The sequence below is a fragment of the Peromyscus eremicus genome, chromosome 23, assembly GCF_949786415.1.
Source record: "Peromyscus eremicus chromosome 23, PerEre_H2_v1, whole genome shotgun sequence".
Taxonomy (NCBI): domain Eukaryota; kingdom Metazoa; phylum Chordata; class Mammalia; order Rodentia; family Cricetidae; genus Peromyscus; species Peromyscus eremicus.
The window spans coordinates 43303037-43320421 of NC_081438.1; the positions used below are offsets into that span (position 1 = coordinate 43303037).

The 17385-nt window shown below is 44.0% G+C and overlaps 1 pseudogene; it reads right to left on the reverse strand.

The window, feature by feature from the left end:
* Positions 1-240: 240 nt before the first annotated feature.
* Positions 241-2257, reverse strand: LOC131897965 (uncharacterized; annotated as a pseudogene).
* Positions 2258-17385: the final 15128 nt, after the last annotated feature.

A 17385-nucleotide genomic window follows, 5' to 3' on the forward strand; every position in this document is an offset into this window, starting at 1 on the left:
AACCATGTCATAATTATTCCTAAACACAATGTAACTATCCTACAATTGCAAATGCATTATATATTTAGAATAGTGGTAATGTTTCTTGGGGGATATCTTTCTGGTATTTCAAACTTACATCTGATAACCACTGATATTCTCTTAATTGTTATTATAACATATGATAAGAAAATGGAAAGAACATACAAATATCTGTACAAATACATTATTAAGAAAATACAATAGAAGCACTCATGTCAGTTATAATCCTCATTTCTGTAACTGGTGACGTGGCCTTAGATGATATTTAGAACTGCATTTCTCTACTATGCATTCTGTATATCTTCCACCTTCTGCAAACACTTCAGAAGTCTTGGGTCTTTTCCTGGAGAAGTGACCCATACCTTCATTCCTGATGCATCTGTGCCCTTTGTCATCCTTCCTGGATTAGATTGTTGTAGTTTCCCATTAACTTTAATCACAGGGCACAATAGCACCAAGAGATGCCCTAAAGGATCTCCTGCACTCCAGATATCATCTTGTTTACCTCCATTGTAGAGAGGCAATCCAATTTCCCCGTGGTAATCTGAATATATCATCCTTTCTAATGGTGTTATTCCTTTCTTAGTCTGTTGGTTTAAGGGCATTTGAAGCCCAAAATGACCAGGGGGAAGTCTGACTTTCCAGTTCAATGGAATGTTTGTTGTGGCTGGGCTCCTGGCAGAAGCACTCTCTACTCTGGAACCAAAATTTCTAGGCCAGCAGAACTTAGAGTTGTGAATACAAGAAGCAAAAACTTTCCTAGTCGGTTACTAGGGTGATAGTGACTGGAACTATTTTCTTTACCATCCCTTGATTCCTGGACCCATGGTGATCCTGGCTATAGGAGAAAGCATACCATATATCAGATGGTGATCCAGGGCATATACTGCCTTCTGGAGAACCTTGCCCCAGCCCTAAAGATGTTGCCACCTAATTCGTACTGTAACTGTGTCTTCAAAAGACCAAAGTCCATTACATCTCTCTATCAGGCCAGCTTCTTCAAGATGCTGGGGAACATGGAAAGACCAGTAGCTTCCATGATTGTGGGCCACTGTTGTACTTCTCTGGCTGTGAATTGAGTTCTCTGGTCAGAAACAATACTGTGTGGAATATCACATTGGTGGATAATACATTCTATAAGTCCATTGATAATGGTTTTGGAAGAAGCATTATATGTATGAAAGGCAAATCCATAATCAGAATAAGTATCTACTCTAGTAAGGAAAAAGAGTTGTCCTTTCCATGAAGGAAATGGTCCATTGTAGTCAACCTGCCACTAGATTGCTGACTTGTCACCCTGGATAATGGTGTCATATCTAGGGCTAAGTGTTGATCTCTGCTGTTGGCTAATCTGGCACTCAGCAGCAGCAGTAGCCAGGTCAGCTATGGTGAGTGGAAATTCATGTTGTTGAGCCCATGCATAGACCCCATCTCTGCCATCATGGTCATATTGCTCATGGGCCCATTGGGCAATGACATAAATGGCTGGGAAAGGAGACTGACTGTCTACAGAGTCAGCCTATCTGCTTGATTACTGAACTCCTTAGCTGAAGTCACATTTTGGTTAGCATTTCCATGGGATACAAATATCTTCATACCTTTAGCCCATTTGGAGAAAACTATCCACATACTTCTCTTCCCCAGATGTCTTTTCTCACCAATTTTCCATTCATGCTCTTTCCAAGTCCCTGACCATCCAGCCAATCCATTTGCAGCAGCCCATCAATCAGTGAATAGTTGCACAGTAAGCCATTTCTCCTTCCAAACAAGCTGTATGACTATGTGTATTGCCTGAACTTCTTCAGTATCTCTCCCTTCACTTCCATTCACCAGCATCTTTCAGGGTTGTCCCAGAATGGGGTTGTAATGCTGCAGGTGTCTACTTCTGGGTGGTGCCTGCATGATGTACAGAACCATTAGTAAACCAGGCCTTAGTCTTTATCTTCCTCAGTCAACCAATCATAGGGAACACCCCATGAGGCTACAGGTGTATGCTTGGCAGCAGAAAGCATTGTAACAGAAGTAGAAACCATAGACATTTGGACATCTTCATGTATCTTGCTTGTGCCTTCAGGACCTGCTTGGGCCTGATCTCTTATATACCACTTCCATTTGATAATAGATTGCTGCTGTGCATGTCCTACTTTATGACTTGGTGGATCTGATAACACACAGCTCATGATGGGCAGTTCAGGTTGTATGGTAAAATGGTGGCCCACTGTCAAATGTTCAGTTTCTCCCAGTGGCTGGAATTAATGGCATGTGCTCACATGCTTGGCCATGTTTATTTTTGAAAATGATTCTAATGGACACCAGTGGCAGACACTTGAAATGACTTTAAGAGGTATTATATTGTCCCAATTCTCCAATGCTCCTTTTTTTGTATGTTTTAAGTTATCTTCTTTTCTAGGGGTGTGTGTGTGTGTGTGTGTACTGTGTAGCAGAGGGTTTAAAACTTACAATTCTGCCTCTGTGTTCAGATTGCTTGTGCTAAAAGGATGCACTACCACACACAGCTTGAAAAATAAATTTTATTGTTCAAATCTCCTCTTATTGTGGCCAGGAAGGCCAGGATATGGTGTTAGAACCCCTGATACTGGAGTTATAGATAGTAGTGAGCTTCTATATGTATTGGGAATAGAAGCTGGATAATTTGAAAGAATTTTCAGTGTTCTTAACTGCTAAGGTATTTTCCACCCTAAGTTTTCTATTCTTGATTATGTTTCCTGTCCATGGCATCCTAGTCAGGGTCACACAGCTGATGCTCATTAAAAAGTGGAATTTGCCTCCATTTGAGAGAGTTAGCCTCAAGCAGGGATGAGCTCCCTAGTTGTTTATCCAATACAATGTGGTCAGCCCATTATCCATATATATACAACCAACCAAAATGGGTGCAGAAGGTTGTATTCATGTATTTCAGTGTTCTTATTCACCCATATTTAAAAAGGAAGAGGTTGGAAGGGATTTGGGAAGGGATGGAATGAAGAGATAAAAGTGGAAAGTGATGTAATGTCTTTTAATTAACAATTTATGGAAATAAATTTTAAATAAAAAAGGACTAGATAGATGACTTAGCAATTAAGAGCACTGGGTGATTTTACAGAAGACCCAGGTTCCATTCCCAGAACCTGCATGGTAGCTAACCATTTGATATAACTCCAGTCTCAGGCATCTCCCATATTCTGGCCTCTGTAGGTACTGTGCAGAGACACATACAAGCAAAACATCATATAACTGAAGTTATTTTTTAAAAGTTAGAAAAATGAAAGAACGAAATTCTCTACAATGATGTCATAGCCCTGAGACAGACAGCAAGCCAGGGCCAGTTAAAATGAGTTCCTCTGGTCTTGCATTAAAGCAGCTGTGGCCTTCTGCTGAACCAGTCTGCTCAGAGGCAAAAGCACCTTTGTTCTGAGATTAATAGAGATTATTATAACCATTAATCTAGGAGTAGAGTGTACAGTGCTTTAGGTGACTTTTTCTTGAAGTTTTCTGTATTTGTGTTCTCTATATTTTATATCTATGAGAATTGTGGCATTGGTACAGTTATCTTTTAGATTAAACATCACGATTGACAGGTCACATAGGCTCCAAAGCAATTTACTTTTACTGTGTCATTTACTTGGTTTTCCTCTAAGACCTTGTGGTGCAAGATAAATACACCAGAGGCATTTTTTCCATCATTTTTATAATTTATATATGTTCTTGCATGACTTTGAGGTAAGAAAGTCCCTAAATGTCTCTACTTTTACATTGTAATCATGTTCAGAAGTGTATTTGTTAACTGAGCATGCTTGGGAATAGGCAGAACTCTATGTAAACGTGTCTAAACTCCCTAAGTAAAATCCATATGCTTCCTTTGTTTAGGAAAAGCATTGTTTTGGAAATAATTCTCATGCTCTCCTTGCCTCCTGCAGGTAAGAAATCTTTTTCATTTCTTCCATCTTGGCTGTTGTGATGGCTATTCTTGGTAATCAAACTGACTACATCTGGACTTAACTAAAACCCAAAGAGTTAGATACACCTGTGAATGATCTTTCTTAAAGGTTTTGAAGTTAAAGACCAATCTTTAATCTGGATCATTTTAGGTGACATGATCCAACTTTAGCTGCTTGGTGGCAGTGCACACCGTTAATCCCAGTTTTTAGGAAGCAGAGGCAGTCATATTTTCTGAGTTTGAGGCCAATCTGGTCTTCAAAATGAGTTCCAGGGCTACACAGATAAACCCTGTCTCCAAAACACCAAAATAAACAAACAAACAATCAAAGAATAAGATCCACCTTTAATCTGGATTGTACCTTCTGGTAGCAGCTGACATATATAAAGGATATTGAAGAAGGAAGTTCTCTCTTTTTGCCTGCTTGTCCTAACTCTGACTATCAAGTTCATTCCTTTGCTAGCATTAGAACCCACTTCTTTGGAATTCTGGTGTATCCTGAAGACCAACTGAGATATCCAGTCTCATGGAATGAACAACTATTGGATTCTTCACATTCCATTGGTAGGCAGCCATTGTTGGATTACCTGTATCACAGTTTGTGAGACATTCTAATAAATCTACTTTCTACATACATGGAGATATTTATTCTACCAGTCCTATTCATGTAGAGAACCTTAAATAATGCAGCTATTTTATTTTTTATTCATTTATTTTTCTCCACCTGCCCACCAAGGAAGATGTGCTGGCTAACAGTATTGCTCATAAAGATATTTTCCTAGCTTCATTGTTCTCTAAGTATTTAACTTTCTGTGAAGCCTACTTTTTTTGTTATTATTCATTTGCCAAGAATTTGCTCTGAATTTCAGGAATAAAACTCCTAAAGCAATGGAGCCATCATCTAGCCTTCTGATTGGAGAAAGACCTATTATCTTGTTTGAGATCTGGTTCCTGCTTTTCTTTCCTGGTTGTCTGAAGTCCCTCCAGTTCATCTGATCTCAGTATGAAACCACAGAACAAAGATCTCCTTTTGTGTCCTTAAATCTCCTTTTAATTGTTAGTATTCTGGGTACCCTTTCACCTATGTGACAGGGTATCATAGTACAGTATAGTGGGCTGTGCAAGCTAACTAGCCACATTGTATCCTGGAGGAAAAAGGGGAAGTGTCTATGGAGTGCAGGAAGATAGCAGGGTCTGCTGTTGGAGGCAGGGACAAGTGCTATTGAAATGCATATCTCTGCTGATCTAGAAAATGTCTCTATGGTGGAAGGCAGGGTCAAGAACCATTGTGCTGTGGCTTTAAGCACACTGTAACCCAATGGGAGGTGCTCTTGTCACTCAGGCCTCACTAGCCAATCAGGCCCTCTAGGCGACCTGCCAGTCTGAAGTGGTGCAGGGCTCTTCCGGGCGCCTGAATTCAGGTTTGGCTTTGAAGAGGAGCTGGCACCAGTGGTTTTGTGTGCCGTTCGTTCTGCCATTGCTGCTGCAAGGAGCTTGGATGAGCTGGGAAACCACAACATGGTAAGTGAGGGACTGCTGTCCCCAGATGGGTAGGAGTAGATGGTGAGGTGCAGCAGCCAGTGTGGTGGGTCCTCCCCAGATCTGGGTGGGAACTTGCAGCCAGATTCCCTGTCCTGTGAGGTCCCATGTGGTCTTTGCAACTCCCTGGACCCAGGGGCAGGCCTCTGAGTAATTTTCCTGTGTGGGCTGAATCTGCTCAAAGCATTGGGAGCAGGGAGCTCTGTGTAGAAACGTTTTTGTAGTCAACTTAAACATGCTTTTGGTGCATCCATGGAAAGCAGGTTGTGAAACTTGGAGAGGCCTAGTTTCTCCAGTGTCTTCTAGATGTTCAGCACTTTGCATTTAATCTCTATGTGTAAGATCCATTTATAGTTAACTTTGTGGAGGTTGTAAAGGGCATCTCAAGTGTGGTGTAGCATTCCACTAATATGCCACCATGTAGAAGAGTAGAATTGTTGATTTAAAAAATTTAACAATGCTTAGGAGATTGTAAGTCTCACAAAGTAGAATTCAGCTGAGGGAAGACTACATCTAAAACACCCAAAAGATAAGTATATGCTAACCAGCCCTGTTAGAGATTAGAATGCTAGGATACACATTTGTTCACCAGGATTGTCCAAACATTTGGCTCCAAACCATTACAAAGAAGCCGCCCCTGATTTACAACTAGCCACTAGACCCATCCCCATATCAAAGAACAAGCTGCTAAAGGTGGCATTCAAAGTCACAACCAACCTTAAGGCCTGCTGTGCCATAAAGTTCCAGTTTTCTTGAGAAAAGCATAGTTCTGTCAGATGGGCAATATGAAACCAGGTGACAACTATTTGATAAGTAAAAGACTGTTGTGTTAAGTGTGGGCCCTGGTCCCCCACTGTGAGTGGCTGCCGCCTTGCTTGCCGACCTTGACCAGATGTCCTCCCTATTCAGATTCCCTGCTGGTTTCCTTCTCACCTAACTGATCAATCGGAGGTTCTTTGTTCCTGCATCCTGCATTTTGTGTAAACAGCGTAGATGCAAAAATGTAGCGAACTTCTGCCCTCCTGCCCTCCTGCCCTCCGGGGATCCGCCATTGTGCTGTAACCCTGTATTTAAGGTTACCTCCCTCTTTCAATAAACGGCATTCAGCTGGCATTCAGTATTCAGCTGTGGGGAATGACTTGCTGTCTCTTGTCCCTTATTTTTTAATCCACAGCCCCTCGTTCGGACATGGTGAACATGTATCAGTAATGCGGGTGTTGCCGTTACAAATGGAGGTCCTACTGAGATTCTACCAAGACACTACCAAGATCCAAGAAAGAAGGAACAAGCTGACAGACACTCTTAGAAGGCTGGCCAGCATTTTAAAGAAAAAAGAAAAGGTGAGAGTGAATTGTCATGGGTGCAAATAGGGCACCACTGAAGTTAAGAAAGGGCAAGACAGCTAAAGATTTTAAATAAAAAAGGAAATCTTCCCAAAAGAGAAGAGGGAAGGAAAGAAAATTTCCCGTTAGAAAAGGGAGAAAAAAATTTTAATCAAGAAAATAGGATTTTCCCAGTAAAAAGGGGAAAAATTTTGAAACTAGGCCTAAAGATTGGGGCCCTGTAGAGAAAGGATGAACAAAAGAGAGAAGCCTCTCCCTAGTGGTAATGGAGGAAGAAAAGACTTTTTCCAATTGTAGAATTTTCAGGATAGCTGAAACTCTGAGCTCTTTCTGCGGTGCAGCATCTAAATTACAAAGAACCGGCAGGTAGGCCTCATTGTTGCTGGCTGAACAGCAAGCGAGCCCAGAGGTTAGAAGTTTTGCTGTCTGTTTGCTTATTTTGGTTCAAATGTTTTTTATTTTTCCCTCGGAGTGGGAATAATTCAATATTTAGGATCCCTTCATGGCAAATGTTTTTCTGTTTTTCCCTCATGGTGGGAATAACTCATTAGGTAGTCCCTTCATGGGAGTAGGAAGTTTAAATGTGAGTTTGTGTGTGCGGGGTGCGCTCCCAGCGGCGACAGCGGCCGACAAAGGCATATATTTGATAGCCCATAGTGGCAGGTAGACAGGTATGCACCGGTGGGAGGCGGAGCTGCGATGGGGAGGGCACCAGCACTAGAGCCTGTGCACTGGGCGGAGCCAAAGCTACGCCACAGCCTCAGCTCGCTCCAAGTGAACAGAGGCCTTATCGTTAAAAGTTTAAACAGGAATGCGTGTGAGTGGGGCGCATGTCCAGGATGGCTGTGGTCAAAGAGATAGCCCGGAGCAGCGGGTGGGCAGGTACGCACAGGCAGGAGGTGGAGCTGCAAGGCCAACGGAAAGGACCAAGGGAGCTGAGTCTGGGAGAGGGACTAACCCTTCTGGTGTAAAATGGTTTCGGTCAGGACACAGAATGCTAAGTCAATGCTGTGTGAATAAAGGATGTTTTGTTCTTTTGATTGTCTTAATAAATGTTTGGATGAATATTTGATTCTCATGGTAGATTAACTAAAGGAACAGGATTCATAATTTTGAACTATATATTAGGTGTGCTCTTGTTTGTTGATCATTACTGAAAATTTGGCTCTGCAATTTAAGTTGCTTTCTAGAAATTCTTGGTTTAATTCTATAGAAATATAACACCTGAAATAGATTGGGTTGTTAGCTTATTAAATAATGTTGCTAAGATAAACCCATAAATAATAATCTCTTACTGATAAAGAGGTTACAAAATTATTTTTCCAGTAAATAAAATACAGGTTAATTGTGTGGTCCACATTGTTAATAATTGGCTATTTGCATTAATGTGTCACTTGAAATTTATAAAAATACTCCAGAGTATTACCTAAAGTTATCTCTTCAAATCCTATAGAGATTGTATTTAATACTTTTATAATTGGCATATGTAAAAAGGACCATGGAAACAGAAGCTGGTGATAGAATTGCTCAACTATTATTGCTTTCATATTTTAAATGCAAAATGGCGCCTGTATGTAAAACTAGAGGCTTTAAAAGTACAGGAAAAAAGGTGTTTTGACAAACAGTTATCAATAATAAGCAGCCTAAATTAAAAACAAAATTATATGGGATTGAGATCGGAAGATTATTGGATTCTTGTGCTGGATATATCTATAATTTCACAAAAAATCCTGAGATCCCAATTGGCCCCTTAAAATTTCCACCTCTAACCTACAAGGTATTGGCACAGCTCAGATGCCATTACAGAGCAGGCTACTTTTAAATTGGAAGGATGAAGAAGGTCATGCAGGAACTTTTCAAACCTTTGTGCTACCTGACATTCCAGTGAACTTGTGGGGACGGGATGTGTTAGATGGTATGGGAGCTGTGCTTACTACACATCCTGTACATCAGATGCTGAAAAGTCAGGGCTACTGCCCGGGCAGAGGCTTAGGGAAAATGTTTCAAGGAGACCCACTCCCCGTGGCAGACAAAAACTGTGTCACCAGAGGTCCTGGGGATACTAGAGGACTAGGGTCTTTTCCATAGGGGTCACTACACAGCAGCCTTTGATTATACAACTAATAAAAATCACTTGGAAAAGTGATGACCCTGTATGAGTGGAGCAGTGGCCCCTTAATAAAGAAAAATTGGAGTCTGTGAACACATTAGTTAAGGAACAGTTAGATGCTGGACATATCATTCCTTCCACTTCACCTTGGAACTCACCTATATTTGTTATTAAAAAGTCAGGAAAATGGAGGCTATTATAGGATCTTAGAGCTGTAAATAAAACCATGCTTCTCATGGGAGCAATACAACCTGGCTGGCCTGCCCCTGTGGCAATTCCTAAACATTGGCATTTAATTGTGGTTGACTTGAGGGATTGTTTCTTCACCATTCCTTTGCATTCTGAGGACAGTCCTCACTTTGCTTTTAGTGTTCCTTCAGAAAATCTTAGAGAACCTTATCAGAGATATCAGTGGGTGGCATTGCCTCAAGGAATGGCCAATAGCCCTACTATATGTCAAATTTATGTGTCTTTGGCCTTAGCTCCAGTTCAAAAAGCTTTTCCAGATGTTTATATAATTCACTACATGGATGATATGTTATTGGCTGCTAAAGATAAAATACTTGTTTTTGATGCCTTTTCTAAATTACAAGAGGTTCTTAGCCTGGCTAATTTACAAATATCCCCAGAAAAGGTACAGGTATCTTTTCCCTATCATTATTTAGGTCATGAATTGTTACGCACGGGCATATGTCCACAAAAGATTACTCTGTGTATGGATCAGCTACTCACACTTAATGATTTCCAAACCTTTCTGGGGGATATTCAGTGGCTTCGGTCCACTTTAAAAATTCCAACAGGTCGCCGGGTGGTGGTGGCGCACGCCTTTAATCCCAGCACTCGGGAGGCAGAGCCAGGCAGATCTCTGTGAGTTCGAGGCCAGCCTGGACTACCAAGTGAGTCCCAGGAAAGGCGCAAAGCTACACAGAGAAACCCTGTCTCGAAAAACCAAAAAAAAAAAAAAAAAAAAAAAATTCCAACAGGTCAGCTTCGCCCTTTGTATGATGTCTTAAAGGGCAACCCTGACCCTTTATCTCCCCATAAATTAACAGCTAAAGGATGTATAGCCCTACAACGAATGCAAGAGGCCCTGGAACAGGCTCACATGCAGTATATAGATCTTTCTTCTCCCTTATTGTATTTGATATTTTGTTTTACTCATTCACCTACTGGAGTGTTTTGGCAAACAGGTCCTATTCTATGGGTACATTCCCCAGCTTCTCCAGCAAAAACCATTACTCCTTATCCACAGGCTGTTGCTCAGATTATATTTAAGGGAATCAAGATCAGTGTTCAATCTTTTGGTAAGGAGCCAGATATTGTGGTGATCCCATACACCCAGTCTCAAATAGCATGGTTGCAAGCTAATGATAATGATTGGACCATATTGACATGCTCCATTCATGGTCGGTTTTATACTCATTACCCCTCCAATGATGTGTGTCAATTTTTTAAATTGCATCCTGTTATATTTCTCAAGATAGTACAGATGACTCCTATTCCTTAGGCCTGTATGGTATTTACTGATGGCACTTCACGTGGTTTTGCTGTGGTGGTTTCTGGTAACATAGTAAAGAAAATAAAAGTCCAGGGCACTTCTGCCCAGATGGCAGAGGTACAGGCGCTGTTGCTTGCTTTACAGATCTTTTCTGATGAGAATGTAAATATTTATACTCGTAGTCAATATGCCATTATGCCTTTGGAGACAACAGCCTACATACCATCCATTTCTCCCATTTATGAATATTTATTGCAAGTGCAAGGACTTATACGGTCCCACTCACATAACCTTTATGTGGGCCATATGAGAGCTCACACTCAATTGCCTGGACCTCTAAGTGAAGGTAATCAGAGGGCTGATGCCATTACTCATATGGCTGTCACATTAGTTTGTTCTGCCTTTGATAAGGCTACTCAGTTGCATCAACATTATCATCTTAATGCTGGATCTCTTCGTCATCATACAGGCATAACCTGGGAACAAGCCATCCAGATAGTTAAATCATGTCCTATTTATGTCGAATTTTTACCTGTTCCTCATTTGGGAGTTAATCCCCGAGGACTTTTTGTTAGTTTTTTAGCTGCGTTGTGTTCTTACCCAGCAAGGAAATGCCACGAAACACGACAGAATCCGCTAACAAAGAGTTTTATTAAAGGTAAAGGGACAGAGAGTGAACAGGCCTGCGGGAAACACGTGTGTGGAGAAGGAAGAACCAGGAGCATGGCGCCTGATTTTAAAGGCTGGGCGTGGACAGATCAGCGTCACTACTACACGCAAGCGCGCAGATCACATGGCCATGTTGCGCGCTTACGTGGCCAGTGAAACGTCACGCATCTCGGTCCCGCGAGATGCCCTGACCCGGAAATGGCTATCCTGACCTGGGCCTGGCTAGGCGGAAGTGTCCGCCAGGCATATGCGAACATGCCTGACCGTGGGGGCGTGTTGTAAATCTTTCATTTCTGACTCTTTCTTTTTTAAAAAAGAAAAAAAAAATTGTGGTTGATTGGGTATGGGGGCGACGTTTCTCTCAAAGACTGCTTCCAGCTGAATAGTGGGCGTTGGTTGGCTCTTGGGGGCAGGGGGATGAGAGAGTATCTTGTGAAGTCCTGGAATGATGGTGGGCAGGTCCTGGAATGAAGTTCTGCCGTCCCCTCATTCTGCAGCTGTCCATCCGTGCTGTGGCTGAGAACCTTCCGTGCTGTGGCTAGGAACCTTTTGTTTGACAAGATACTGTTGACATAGAAAAGACTTAGAGAGAAAGAATCATTATTATTTTATTTTGGAGTTTGCATTTGTCTGAGGTAGATCTGGCTTGTCCAGATAGAGACATGTGATATTTACCTGAGGTAGATCTGGCCTTAGTGCTCTGCTTAATTTTATCTGCGACAAGCCTTATTAGAGGTAGTTTATTTAAGGCACCTGTTTCCCTTATTAGGTTAGCATTTAGGAAACGCAGGTGATCAGTTGCTGAGTATTGAAGAATGATAGATTATTGTATTACATTATTCCTTACCGCCTGGATATTGATGGTCCTTTTTGCCTCCGGCTCTGTGTGGCCCTGGTTGGGAAATGAAGGGGGTGATACCTTATTCCTCTGGAATTGGTGACAAGGCAGTGGATCCTGGTGTCCTCTGGAGCTTGAGAGTGAGAGGCCCTGTTTGTTTCACTGTATATGAAGAGAGATTTTTCTGGGATGGAGGTGAGATAAAAGGTTTTAGATGAGACAGGTGGACCCAGTGAGGAAAGCCCTCGAGTTTAGCAGCTGTAGGAGTCACAAGAATTACCTTGAAGGGTCCCTGCCACTTGGGGGAAAGGGGTGAAGGGCGCTGGCCTGGAGGAAAGAGAAGAACCTGATCCCCAATATGTATTGGAGGTGGACAATTATTGTCACACGGCTGAGGTAATGAACAGTCTGCATAGCTCCATAGGATAGACCTTAGGTGGCATAAAAGAGGAGTTAACAGGCTATCTGGAATAGTTGGAGGTTTGGATAAAAGACCTGGTGTTAGAACTGGCCTTCCATACATTAGTTCAAATGGAGAGATTGAAAGAGGCTTTTTAGGAAGAGCCCTGAGCCTGAGGAGAGCTAGAGGCAATAATCTTACCCAGTCGAGATGAAGTTCCTGTGACATCTTAGTAAGAATAGTTTTTAAAGACCGGTTGGTACGCTCCACCTTTCCTGAGGATTGAGGACGGTATGGGACATGAAAATTCCAGGGAATATTTAACGCCTTAGCTAGTGTCTGAGAGACCTGAGAAGTGAATTCTGGGCCATTGTCAGACTGGAGAGAAGCAGGGACTCCGAACCGAGGAATAATTTCTCGGAGAAGGAGGTCTGCAACTGTCTGAGCCCGCTTATTAGAAACCGGATATGCCTCCACCCAATTTGAAAATGAGTCCACCATCACAAGGAGATACTTAACTTTCCTGACGGTGGGCATATGAGTAAAATCGAGCTGCCAGTCAGTCCCTGGAAGGGAACCTCTAGCCTGGTGGGTGGGAAAAGGCTGACTCCTGTACTTGGTATTGGGATCTGTTTTTTGGCAGATCTCACAAGAGGCAGTAATAGTTCTTAAGAACTGTAAATCCTCCGAGGTGGGCTGCAGGTGAGCTTTTACGAATTGAGACAGAGCAAGATTATTAGGATGAAAGAGCTGGTGTAGATAGGAAAGAATTTGTCTAGTGTCTGGAGTTCCCTGTGAGGGTGTAGGCTGTACTGTATGGATTCCCTGTGGTGGGTGAGGTGAGACTTGGCCCTGGAGGGCCACTGTCCTGGCTGCCTGGTCAGCCCGGTTGTTTCCCCTAGAGATGATGGAGCTATCGGTCTGATGAGACCGGCAGTGGACAATTCCTATAGCCCTGGGGAGGTGGGAAGCCTCCAGCATGGCCATTATTTGGCCTGAGTTAGATATGGATCCCCCTTTTGTTGTGAGAAGGCCACGCTCCCTCCAAATAGCAGCATGGGACAGGAGAATATGAAAAGCATATTTGGAGTCTGTGTAAACATTTAGGGATTGTCCCTGTGCCAATTGGAAGGCACGGGTGAGAGCTATCAGCTCAGCCTGCTGGTTAGTGGTGTGTGTGGGTAATGCCTGTGCCTCCACTGTCTCAGTATCTGACACTATGGCATAACCTGCTTTATGGGTCCCTTCATATAAGAAGGAGCTGCCATCTGTGTACCAGGTATAAGTAGCCTGAGGCAATGTGCCCTCCTGTATGTGTGAAGGGTGAGGTAACAGCTCTTCTAAGGTTTCAGTGCAGGAATGAGAAGGAGAATAGTCAGCGTTAGGTTGAGGAAGGAGGCTTGAAATATTGAGAGGTGGACAGGTCCGGAAAGTAAGCGTCGCATCCTCTAGTAATGCCACCTGGAGAGAAAGAACTCGGGAAGGAGGTAAAGTTTGTAAGCCTTTATAAGTTAAAAGATGGGACAGGTTATGGTGAGAGAAAACAGTAATGGATGACCCAAAACTTAGCTTCTTTGATTCCTGAATAAGGAGCTCTGCAGCTGCTAAGGCACGGATGCAAGGTGCCCAGCCCTGACTGGTAAGGTCTAGCTTCTTTGACAGATAGGCTACAGGTGCAAAGGAGGGTCCCAGCTGATGCCCTAGAGTTCCCAGGGCAAATCCCTCCTTCTCTGCTACATAGAGGGAGAAGGGACGGGTTAAGTCTGGGAGATGGAGTGCTGGAGCCTGAAGAAGAGCCTGCTGGAGCCTTTGGAAAGGTTTAGTGACAGGATGAAGGAGGGGCTCGTGCGGTGAGCCCTGAGCTGCCTCGTATAAGGGGCGAGCAAGGAGAGAAAAAGATGGAATCCAGGACCGTACAAAGCCAGCTATTCCTAGGAAAGACAGAATCTCCTGTTTAGTAGAAGGGACTGTGAGGGACTGGATTAGATGCTTCCTGTCTACAGTAATAGCCTTGTGAGTTGGAGTAATGGATAGACCCAAATAGGTGACCTGGGGAGTTGACAACTGAACTTTAGAAGGAGATACCCTGTAACCCCGGCTGGATAAGAAATTTAGGAGAGCAGAGGTGTTAGTTTGGCTAACCTGTAAGGATGGGCTACAGAGTAAAATGTCATCTACATACTGTATTAGTTTAGAGCCAGGGAGAGACAGAGAAAGCAGGTCAGAGGCCAGAGCCTGACCAAATAGGTGTGGACTGTCTCTGAATCCCTGTGGCAGAACAGTCCAGGTCAGCTGTGTGGACCGGTGAGTGTCAGGGTCAGTCCAGGTAAAAGCAAAGATATTTTGAGACTGAGGACTGAGAGGAATAGAAAAGAAGGCGTCTTTGAGATCTAGAACTGAGAAGTGAGAGGTTCCTGAAGGGATAGTGGACAGGAGAGTATAAGGGTTAGGCACTACAGGATGGAGAGGGACCACTGCAGAGTTAATGAGCCGGAGGTCTTGAACCAGGCGGTAGGTTCCATTAGACTTTTTAACTGCAAGAATGGGAGTGTTAAAAGGTGAAGAGGTTAGGCGAAGCAGCTTTTTTCTGAGAAGGTCAGAAATGATAGGCTTAAGTCCTCTCAGGCTCTGGAGTGAGAGAGGATACTGAGCTTGGGTGATATACCTGGCAGGATCTTGTAGCTGGATAATAACAGGCTGATGGTGCCTAGCAATAGAAGGGTTCTGGGTATCCCAGACTTTTGGGTCTACCTGAGAAGTTGGTAGGGGAAAAGAATTGTTAGAGTCAGAAGAGTGAGTGGCTAGGAGGAGGAGTAGAGGAGCTGCTGGCGCATCTGGGATGAGGCGAATATGTGGAGCGAAAGAAATGGATGCTCCTACCTTAGCTAGAAGATCCCTCCCCATTAAAGGTACAGGGCAGCTTGGCACCACTAAGAATGTGTGTGTGAGAGGGATGCCCCTGAAAATGCAATTAAGTGGTGGTGTCTGGTGAGGTAGATAAGGCTGTCTCCCAACCCCGACAATAGGGAGACGAGCAGGAGAGGTGGGCCCCCAAAACTCTCTCAGGACAGAGTAGGTAGCTCCGGTGTCCAAAAGGAATGAGATGGGGCGCCCATTGACTTTTATAATTACCCTAGGTTCCCTGTGTGAGATGGGAGTGGCCGGGGCGGAAACCGGGCAGCGTCAGTCCTCGCTGTAAGCCAAGCCTACAAAGTCAGCTGGGGGTTGGTCTTCATCTGGCGTTCCTATGTCGCTTGGGACATTAGGACAGTCAGCTGACCAGTGACCCTTTTGGTAACAGTTTTGACAAGGCTTTGTCGGTGCCCTTCGTGGGCCGGCGGTACAAGCCCGGGCCCAATGGCCTTCTCTCCCACACTTGAAACAGGGACCAGACGGCTTTCGGGGAGCCAGTCGGGCAGTGCTTGCCAGCATCTGGCAGCTCCTTCTATGGGCTTTTTCATCTCTACCATGGTACACCTTAAATGCTATCGCCAGCATATCTGCCTGTGGAGTTAGAGGGCCATTCTCCAAACGTTTAAGTTTATCCCTAATGTCAGGGAAGCTCTGTGAGACAAAGTGGGTCATTAGCAGCTGCCTGCCCTCAGGGCTCTCTGGGTCTAAGCTAGTGAACTGAAGTAGAGCCTTGGTGAGCCGCTCTAGGAAATGAGACGGATTTTCGTCCTTATCTTGAATAACCATTTTTAGTTTTTCATAGTTTACTGGTTTTAGGGCAGCCTTACGGAGACCTGTCAGGAGACAGGTAATAAACCTATCTCTGGCTAGACAGCCACCCTGGGTGTTATAATCCCAGTGTGGCTCCCGGTCAGGAACCGCCTCAGCTCCTGGAGGGTGTGAAAGGTTAGTTTGGTGGATTTCGTCTGCGTGAATCCTAGCCTGCTCCCAAACCCGCCGGCGCTCCTCAGGAAGTAAGTTATTAGAAAGTATCATGAATATATCATGAAAGGTGAGACTATAAGATTGAGTTATATATTGAAACTGTTTAATAAATGCAGCAGAATTAGAAGTATAAGAACCCAGCTTACTTTCTATCTGAGAGAGTTCTGCTAGAGAGAATGGAACATGAACTTTAATCAGTCCATCCACACCAGCCACCTCTCGCAAAGGGAGAACAGTGGAAGGTTTTGGATGGCTGGAATCCGGCAATTTAGCAGCCTGAAAGCGGGTAGTAGGAGGAGTGAAGTTTGGAGCTAGGGCAGGGCCTTTGGAACTGGCCGCTGCCGAGGAAGGAACAGCTTTAGAAGAAGAATCCGGAAGAGGAGCAGTAGGAACGTTTGTTCTAGGAGCCGGAGCTGGAGGCCGAATAGGTGGAGGTTTGTTAGCAGGATCTAGAGTCAGAGATTCCGGAGTTAGAGAATCCTCCGGTTCAGGCATAGCTAAGAGCATATGAGCAGGAGAGAAGGAATCCAGAAGAGACGGTTTAGCACTGAGAAAGAAAAACGCAATTATGTAGGGAAACTCTTTCCATCTGCCTGAGCGCTGACAGTAATTAGATAACTCCCGTAAAATATCGGGATCTAAGAGCCGCTCGGCGGCCATTTTTTGTTGTTTTCTAAAGCATACTTTGGCCATTTTTTAGAACATAGACGAATTAGCTTAGGAATCTTTATGTGAGGCATTAAACTGAGAGGTTTTAAAGCTTCAACAAGACAGCCTAACGGAGAGGAAGGAGTAACAGGGTTGGAAGCCTTGTTTCCCATGTCTGCAGCAGAGAGGCAGAAAAAAAAATAAAAAAGAAAAAAAACAAACGTGATCCGGAGCCAAGGCCCCAGGCGTCCCCAAGGCCAAGGACGGATACCAGGCACAAGCTGCTCCTTGGCTCGTCAGCCACAGAAGCAGGGGCCTCCTGCCACGTGAGGAAAAGGATTCCCCGGGAATCCAGACAGCGTCTGCCGCTTCGTCAAGTCGGATGAACGCGTCGGCCCCACGTGGCCCCCAGGACGCACCCAACGGCGGTGGTCCCAACGCGAGATATATCTCAGGCTGCAGACGTGGGAGAGGGCTAGAAATCT